This window comes from Mus pahari, chromosome 15 (assembly GCF_900095145.1).
Source record: "Mus pahari chromosome 15, PAHARI_EIJ_v1.1, whole genome shotgun sequence".
Lineage (NCBI taxonomy): Eukaryota > Metazoa > Chordata > Mammalia > Rodentia > Muridae > Mus > Mus pahari.
The window spans coordinates 50,263,697-50,271,697 of NC_034604.1; the positions used below are offsets into that span (position 1 = coordinate 50,263,697).

General features: G+C 40.9%; 1 non-coding gene across 1 annotated transcript; it reads left to right on the forward strand.

Annotated features, from left to right (window-relative positions):
• Positions 1–458: 458 nt before the first annotated feature.
• Positions 459–589, forward strand: LOC115065539. The gene has a single exon (XR_003845322.1). It is a non-coding gene; the product is annotated as a small nucleolar RNA SNORA17 (small nucleolar RNA).
• Positions 590–8,001: the final 7,412 nt, after the last annotated feature.

The following is an 8,001-nucleotide window of genomic DNA, read 5'->3' on the forward strand; positions in this document are numbered from 1 at the left end:
GTGCACACACATGTGCATATGTGCAAGCACACACTTGGCATAAGGCACATAATAACCTTGTAATAATAACCTTGAGGAGCAGTGATCACCTGTGTGAGGAGGGATCTTATCTGCTGCTGTGTATGGCATGCTAGCCGGCTCTCACACATCTGCAGTCCCTTCTGTCTCCATCTCCCATCTTGTCAGAGAAGAGGACATGCACCACTGTGACTTTTCAATGGTCTCAGGGAATACAAATTCAAGTCCTCAGAGATGTGTTTAGTGAGTGATTTGCTGAACTAGATGGACTTTTTCAAGTCACTTTAAATTAGAGTATTTTTATAAATGAAAAAAAAAATCAGAAAATTACAGGCTTCCCAGAGATGGAAATAAAAGAACTTTCTCTGAGAAAGTGTGGTAGCAGAAGAGACAGCAATTCTTGGTGAAGCCAAATCAGCTGTCAACACACACTCAAGAGAGATGCCCCTGGAAGGGTTGCTGGGGTGGCTGCTGTGTCTCATACGTGTGAGTAGGTGGCAAAGAGGAAAGAGACATGTCTACCCTCAGGGTTCTGACTTGGCAACATCTGAATGATTAACAGCCTAATACTCCCTGAAAAAAGTTAGCCTGAAATGCCCACCAGTCAGGCACCACACAAGCCTGGTGGGGACAGACCATGCCTGAGTTACAAATGGGACATACCACCCCTGAGACAACTTCAGACACTCAGAGACCCCAGGAATCACTAAGAGGATCAATTAAATTGTAGAGATAAGGAAGGGGAAGAGAAACAGAAGGACGTGGGCACAATGAACAGATGCAAAACTGTAGACTCAAGGATAGTAAGCAACAGCCTGATTTTTGAATACTTGGCGACACCACATGGGACCATGATGGAGTCCTGATCTGTACTGCCACCAGGGACCATGTCTGGGCCCCTAGCTTTGTAGCAGCAGGGATCTGTTACCACTCAAGGCCAGGACAATGTCTCTAGGCTGGGCTGTCACCCAGGAACATGTTGATGTCTGAGGGCTGTGCAGAACTGGCTCTACCCCTCATATGAGCATCATAGGAGAACTTTCCCTAGGGCCATGTGAGAAGGAGAGCTGACCCCACCCCAAGCCAGCTGCAGTACTCTGGAGAGAGGCCCCACACATTGTGAGAGTTGCAGGTGAGCTGGCCTCAAGAATATGAGCATGAAAGAGCTGGCCTTGCCGCTCATCTCCCATGCGGTGGCATGGACAAGGGAAAGATACCCTCCTCCCCACTTACCCCTCACTATCTGGGGCTAGTGGGAGATCTGACACTGGGGTCATGAAAGCAGGAGATCTCCCTGCCCCGCCCCACCTGCAGCATTTGGGAGATTGGGCCCTATACCTCTCCTGCACAGCACAGTAGAGCTGTCCCTAGATGTCAGGGTTGCAGGTGAGCTGGCCCCAAGGGTATGAGCATGGGAGAGCTGACCCTACCTCTTATCTTCTGTGCAATGGCATTGTCAAGAGAGAGATCTTCTCCTCTCCCTTTTGCCCTTGCCACCTGTTATGGGAAGGAGAGCTGGCCCTGGCCCTCATCTTCTTCAGTACTTTGGAGAGCAGGCTCTGAACCTCACCTGAGCAGCTGGCCCCTTCCTCATTCCTCACCAGCTATGGCAGGCTTATCTTGGAGTCATGAGAGTGGGAGAACCGGCCATGTCCCTCACCATGGTAGACCCTGCACCTTACCTGAGCAGCAGGGTAGAGCTGACACTGGTAGTGGGGGTAAGGGGGAAGAGCCTTCTGGTAAGCCAGCTCTAAGGGCATGAAAGCTGACCAGCCCAGATCCTGGGCTTTGAATGGGCCTAGCTCGACATGAACCCTATCCATAAACTGCTGTAATACATGAAGGGGCTGGACTTACTACAGAATTTCCATCACAGAGGGCAACAACAGGATATCTGAGCGGAGGGTTCCCAGTGAGGTCCCTGTGTTGATAGAACAGAAGAAGCCAGAGGCCTCAAACCAAAAAAGGAGTCATTGCAATGAACATTTGCAAGCAAAGAAGTGTGGACAAGGGGGTATATATACTGTGAGACACACTGTGATACACTACAGCTTCTACAATGAGATTTTTTTTTTCTTTGTTGGGGGATTTATAGATACAAGGGAACAGGAGATGAATGGGATTGGGGTACATGATGTGAAATTCACACACACACACAAAAAAAAAACAGTAGTAAGTTAAAAAAAAGAAAGTAATGAAAGAGGGAAAGAAGGAAGAATTATGAACAGATTTTAAAAACAGTCGATATGCCAGCCAGCTCAGGTCCTATGAGGCCCCCCTCTGCCTTACAGATAACTATTTTCTTTCCATGTCTTCACATGGTATAATGACATAGGACACTTTCTGGTACCTCTTCGTATAATAATGTCATTGCAGGGGCCTACCCTATTGTCTCATCTAAGCTTACTCTTTCCATAGCATTTACGTATCCAACTATAGTCACATTGGAGTTAGGGCTTTAACACATGACTTTCCAGGGGACAGTTTCATCCATAGCAGCATCACTACAAAAATAACTGAGAAAGACAGGGGATGAAAAGAGAGGAAAAAAAATAGGTAATGAAAATCTATATTTTCTCACCCAGAAATAAATTGAGGAGAAGCATGTAATTGCATGCTTAAAGCATCCCTGTAAAAGAAGAATTGCAAATTATCAATAAGTGCAAAAATATATCAGAAGAGAAATTTATTTTTTCTTTTTTATTAGATATTTTCTTCATTTACATTTCAAATGATTTCCCCAAAACCCCCTATACCCTCCCCCTACTCTGCTCCCCAGCCCACCCACTCCCACCCACTCCCGCTTCCTGGTCCTGGTATTCCCCTGTACTGGGGCATATGATCTTCACAAGGCCAAGGGCCTCTCCTCCCATTGATGGCCAACTAGGCCATCCTCTGCTACATATGCAACTAGAGACACAGTTCTGGGGGGTACTGGTTAGTTCATATTGTTGTTCCTCCTATAGGGCTGCAGATCCCTTTAGCTTGAGAAATTTATTTTTAAAAAAATCACAGTAGGAACCAAACACAAAGCAAAAGCCTGGGCACACGTGTTAAGTGAGTGAGTGTATGGGAAGTCCATGGCTGATGTGTGATAGGGAAAAAATGAATTTGGGTGGCATGTTGAAAATTCTGTAGGCAATCAAACTTTTTAAATATATTTAAGTGTGTGAAAAGAAAAAAATTAAATTGGCTTGAAGAAAACTTACAAAAATTATGCATTCATTTTACTATAAGAACCCAAGTTCCAACCAACTCTTCAAGAATCATCATCCTGATTGGAAGAATAGAAAGAAAAAAAAAAAGCTATGAAATGTGTTGGCATCTATTTTAAAGTGGTAGACAGTCTGGAGTGTCTTCACAGAAGAAAACTCATAGTGAGATGAAAACTCAGCAGAATATAGTTCAAGATGGCAGACCCAGCACAAGCCTTTGCCACTTCTTTGACAATTCACCAAAAGGCAGTTTTAAAAGACTGAAGAGAGGAAGAGAGGCCATAAAAAGTCTGAGACCAAGTCAAAGTCCATTTGGGGCATAGCCAGCAGAGGTGAGCTGAGGGTTGCCCCCTGAATTCCATCTTCTAGCCCAATAGCTGTCCCTGCTTTCTGGTGGAGATCTACAGGGGTCCCAGGAACATCCAGCTTAAACCTGGTCCACCTGGGGCACAGCTAGTAAAGGTGAGATGCACACTGTTCCCTGACCACCATCTTCTATTGCTCTTTCCTAAGGAGGCCTGCAGGGGCCCCCAGGAACATCCAGCTTAAATCCCTCCACCAACAATCTCTGGCCAGTCATGTTCACTTGGGGCATAGCCAGCAAAAGTGAGCAACATTGTTATTCCCTGAGATCCACTGCCAATCCCACAGCTCTGCCTGACACCTCAAGGAGTCTTGCTGGCATTCAGAACATCTAGATAACACCAGGGACAAGAACATGGTTAAAGGACAGAGTAAGAACACAATCAACAAGAGCCAGGACAATATGGCATCACCAGAGCCCAACTATCTAGCTACAGCAAGCCCTGAATATCCTAACACAGTCTAAGCACAAGAAAATGAACCTTAAATCCAATTTTATAAAGATAATAGAGGTCATTAAAGAGGAAATGAATAAATCCCTTAAAGAAATATGAGAATATAAAATCAAACAGTTGAAAGAAATTAATAAGACCATCCAAGAATTAAAATGGAAATAGAAGCAGTAAAGAAAAGAAAAACTGAGGAAATCCTGAAGATGAAAAACCTAGGGAAGAGAACAAGAACTACAGATACATCAACAGAATACAAGACATGAAAGAGAACGTCAGGCATAGAAGAAATGATTGAAGAAATTGAGACATCAGTCAAAGAAAATGCTAAATCTAAAAAGTTCATGACAAAAAAAAAAAAAAGACACTATGGGACACTATGAAAAGACCAAACCTAAGAATAATAGGAATAGTAGAAGGTTCCCAGGTACAAGGCCAAGAAAATACTTTTAACAAAGTCGTAGAAGAAAATTTCCCTTAACCTAAAGGATGACATGCCTATAACATATGAGAAGCTTACAAAGCACCAAATAGATTGCAGGAAAGAAAATCCTCCTGCCACATACTAATCAAAACATTAAATATTCAGAACAAAGAAAGAATATTAAAAACTGTAAGGAGAAAAGGTAAAGTAAAATATAAAGGCAGGCCTATCAGAATTATTCTCAGTAGAACATCTAAAAGCCAGAAGAGCCTGGGAAGATGTCTTGCAGACTCTCAGAGACCACAGATGTCAGCACAAACTATGATACCCAGCAAAATTTGCAATTGCCATAGATAGAGAAACAACATATTCTATGACAAAAGAAAATTTAAACAATATCTATTCACAAATCCAGCCCTACAGAAGATACTAAAAGAAAAATTGTAACCCAAAGAAGTTAACTGCACCAAAAAAAAAAACAAAAAAACAAAAAAACAAAAAAAAAAAACAAAAACCCCACAGGATATAAATAACCTCACACCAACTAACCAAAGGAAGGAAAACACACACACACCCACACACACACTACCAAAACCAACATCAAAATAGCAGGAATAAACAATTGATGGTCATTAATATCTCTCAATATAAATGAACTCAATTCTCCCAAAAAAAAAAAATTTTCCACAGGCTAACAGAATGGATGCAAAAATAGGATCCTTCAATCTGCCACATATAAGAAACACACCTCAACAACAAAGATAGACATTGCCTCAGAGTAAAGGGGTGCGGAAAGATTTTCCAAGTAAATAGACCCAAGAAGCAAGCTGGAGTAGCCGTTCTAATATCTAATGAAATAGACTTTAGCCAAAATAATTAAAATAAGTAATTAAATAAGTAATTAAAATAAGTGAGTAAGGGCACATCATACTTATCAAAGCAAAGATCCACCAAAATGATGTCTCCATTCTGAACATGTATACCCCAAAAGCAGGGCACCCATATTTGTAAAAGAAACATCACTAATGCTTAAATCGTACATCAAACCCCACACATTAATAGTGGGAGACTTAAACACCCCACTCTCTCTAATGGACAAGTCACTGAGACAGAAACGAAACATTTCACCCAAATACAAAAAGAAATATGCCTTCTTCTCAGCACCTCACAGAACCTTCTTCAAAACTGACCATATAGTTGGTCACAAAGCAATCCTCAACAGATAAAAACAAAATTGATGGTTCAATCTAGAAGAATCCATCAAAGTAATCTACAATATAAACAAACTGAAAGAAAATAACACATGATCATATGTTAGATGCTGAAAAAAACATTGACAAAATTCATGTTAAAAGTCTTGGAGAGATCAGAGATACCATGTGCATACTTAAACATAAATAATAAAGGCAATATATGGCAAGCCAGTAGCCAGCATCAAATTAATTAAATGGAGAGAAACTTAAAGCAATTCCACTAAAATCAGGGACAAGGTAAGGCTGCCCACTCTCTCTGTATCTATTTAATATAGTTCTTGAAGTTTTGGTTAGAGCAATAAGAAAATTAAAGGAGATCAAGGGGATACAAGTTTAAAAGGAAGATTCAAAGTATCTCTATTCACAGATGATACAATAGTATGCATAAGTGACCCCAAAAATTCTACAAGAGAACTCTTACAGCTGATAAACACCTTCAGCAAAGTAGGTAGATACAAAATTTACTCAAAAATTTAGTAGCCCTCCTTTATACAAATGTTAAATGTTTTGAAATAATTAGGGAAACAACATCCTTTACAATAGCCACAAATAATATAAAATATTTTGGTGTAACTCTGACCAAGCAAGTGAAAGACCTGTATGACAAGAACATCAAGTTTCTGAAAGAAATTGAAAAAGGTATCCGAAGATGGAAATATCGCCCGTGCTCATGGATTGGTAGTATTAACAAAGTAAAAATAGCCACTTACAAAAAGCAATTGACAGAGTCAATGCGATTCCCATAAAAATTCAAGCACAATTCTTTACAGGCCTTGAAAGAGCAATCCTCAACTTCATATGGAAAAACAAAAAATACAGGATAGCTAAAACAATCCTGTACAGTAAAAGAACTTCTAGAGGTATCACTATTCCTGCCTGATTTCAAGCTGTACTGAAGGGCAAAAGTACTAAAAACCAGATGGTATTATAATAAGAACAGACAGGTTGATCACCAGAATAAAGTTGAAAACCCAGAAATAAACCCACACACCTATGGACACTCAATTTTTGACAAAGAAGCTAAAAAAATACAATGGAAAAAAGAAAGCGGATATCTGCATGTAGAAGAATACAAGTAGATCCATATTTATCACCCTGCACAAAACTCAAGTCCAAGTAGATCAAAAACCTCAACATAAAACTAGACACACTAAAACTAATAGAAGAGAAAGTGGGGAACTGCCTTTCACGGGAGACAAGTTCCTGAACAAAATACTAGTATCTCAGGCACAAAGACCAACAATTAATCAGTGGGACCTCATGAAACTGAAAAGCTTCTGCAAGGCTAAGGACACCAACAACAGGACAAAACTGCAGACTACAGAATGGGAAAAGATCTTCACTCACTCAGCATCTGACAGAGAACTAATATCCAAAATATATAAAGAATCAAAAATTAGATACCAATAAACCAAATAACCCAATTTAAAAATGGAATACAGAGCTAAACAGAGAATTCTCAACAGAGAAATCTCTAATGGCTGAGATGTACTTAAAGAAATGTTCAATGTCCTTAGTCATCAGGGAAATGCAAATCCATCTTACACCTGTCAGAATTGCTAAGATTAAAAACTCAAGTGACAGCACATGCTCATGAGGATGTGGAGCAAGGTGAACACATCTCTGTTGCTGGTGGAATAGCAAACTGGTACAACCACTTTGGAAATCAATTTGATGGTTTCTCAGAAACTTGAGAATAGTTCTACCTCAAGACCAGCTACAACACTCCTGGACATATACCCAAAAGATGCCCCAGTAAACCACAAGGACACTTGTTCATCTACGTTCATAGTAGCTTTATTCATAATAGCCAGAAACTGGAAACCACCTAAATATCCCTCAACTTAAAGAAGGGATAAAGAAAATGTGGTACATCTACACAATGGAATATTATTCAGCTGTTAAGAGCAAAGACATCATGAAATTTGCAGGCAAATGGATGGAACAAGAAAATATCATCCTGAATGAGGTAAGACAGACCCAGAAAGACAAGCATGGTATGTTCTCACTGATAAGTGGATATTAGTCATAAAGTACAGGACCACCATGCTACAATCCACACACCAAAAGAAACTAACTAATAAGGAAGGCCCAAAGGAGGATATCTCACATAGAAAACAAAATAAGCTGAGGAGGGACCCGGGTCTGGTCCCGGTCATCCGGCGCCTGTCCCGCCCAAGGAGGGGTGTTCGCCTGGCAGCAGTCCCCAGGCTGATCCAGCACCCGGCACCTTTCCCCGCCCGAGGAGGGGTGTTCGCCTGGGAGTAGTCCCCCGGCAT